The following is a 1,272-nucleotide window of genomic DNA, read 5'->3' on the forward strand; positions in this document are numbered from 1 at the left end:
ATGACCATTTTACCAAATCTCCTAGTAAAGCCCTACACAAGCATTTACATACTGACATATATATTACTTAAAAAAAATTTTTTTTTCGAGACATAGTCTTGCTCTGTTGCCTACACTGGAGTGCAGTGGTGCAATCTCAGCTCACTGCAACCTCTGCCTCCAGGTTCAAGAGATTCTCCTGCTTCAGCGCCTCTCAAGTAGCTGGGATTACAGGCATGTGCCACCACGCCCAGCTAATTTACTTTTTAAATTTTTATTTATTTATTTTTTGAGACACAGTTTCTCTCTTGTTGCCCAGGCTGGAGTGCAGTGGCATGATCTTGGCTCACTGCAGCCTCTGCCTCCAGGGTTTGAGCAATTCTCCTGCCTCAGGCTGCCAAACAGCTTGGACTACAGGCATGCGCCACCAAACCTGGCTAATTTTGCATTTTTAGTAGAGAGGGGATTTCTCTGTGTTGGTCAGACTGGTCTTGAACTCCTGACCTCAGTTGATCCACCCGCCTTGGCCTCCCAAAGTGCTAGGATTACAGGCATGAGCCACCTCGTCTGGCCAATTTTCATATTTTTAATAGAGATGGTGTTTCACTATATTGGCCCGGTTGGTCTTGAACGTCTGACCTCATAATTTGCCTTCCTTGGCCTCCCAAAGTGCTGGAATTACAGGTGTGAACAACAGCACCTGGCCAAAAAATAAAAATTTTTTTGAGACAGCTTCTGGCTCTGTTTCGCAGGCTGGATTACTGTGGTGCCATCTCAGCTCACTGCAACCTCTGCCTCGTGGGCTTCAGCCATCCTCCCATCTCAGCATGCCCAGCTAATTTTTTTTTTTTCTTTTTTTAGAGACAATGCCCAGGATGGTCTCAAACTCCTGAATTTAAGTAGTCCACTTGCCTCAGGCGGAAAGTGTTGGGATTACAGATATGAGCCACTGTGCCTGGCTGTATTTAAAATTTTTTATAAAGAATAATGTAATACAGGCCGGGCATGGTGGCTCACGCCTGTAATCCCAGCACTTTGGGAGGCCGAGGTGGGCAGATCACCTGAGGTCAGAAGTTTGAGACCAGCCTGGCCAAGATGGTGAAACTCTGTCTCTACTAAAAATACAAAAATTAGCCGGTTGTGGTGGCAGGCACCTGTCATCCCAGCTACTCGGGGGAGGCTGAGGCAGGAGAATCACTTGGATCCGGCAGGTGGTGGTTGTAGTGAGCCCAGATCATGCCACTGCACTCTAGCCTGGGTGACAGAGCAAGACTCCATCTCAAAAAAAAAAAA

This window comes from Sapajus apella, unplaced genomic scaffold, assembly GCF_009761245.1.
Source record: "Sapajus apella isolate SASKATOON/1434 unplaced genomic scaffold, GSC_monkey_1.0 scaffold51, whole genome shotgun sequence".
Lineage (NCBI taxonomy): Eukaryota > Metazoa > Chordata > Mammalia > Primates > Cebidae > Sapajus > Sapajus apella.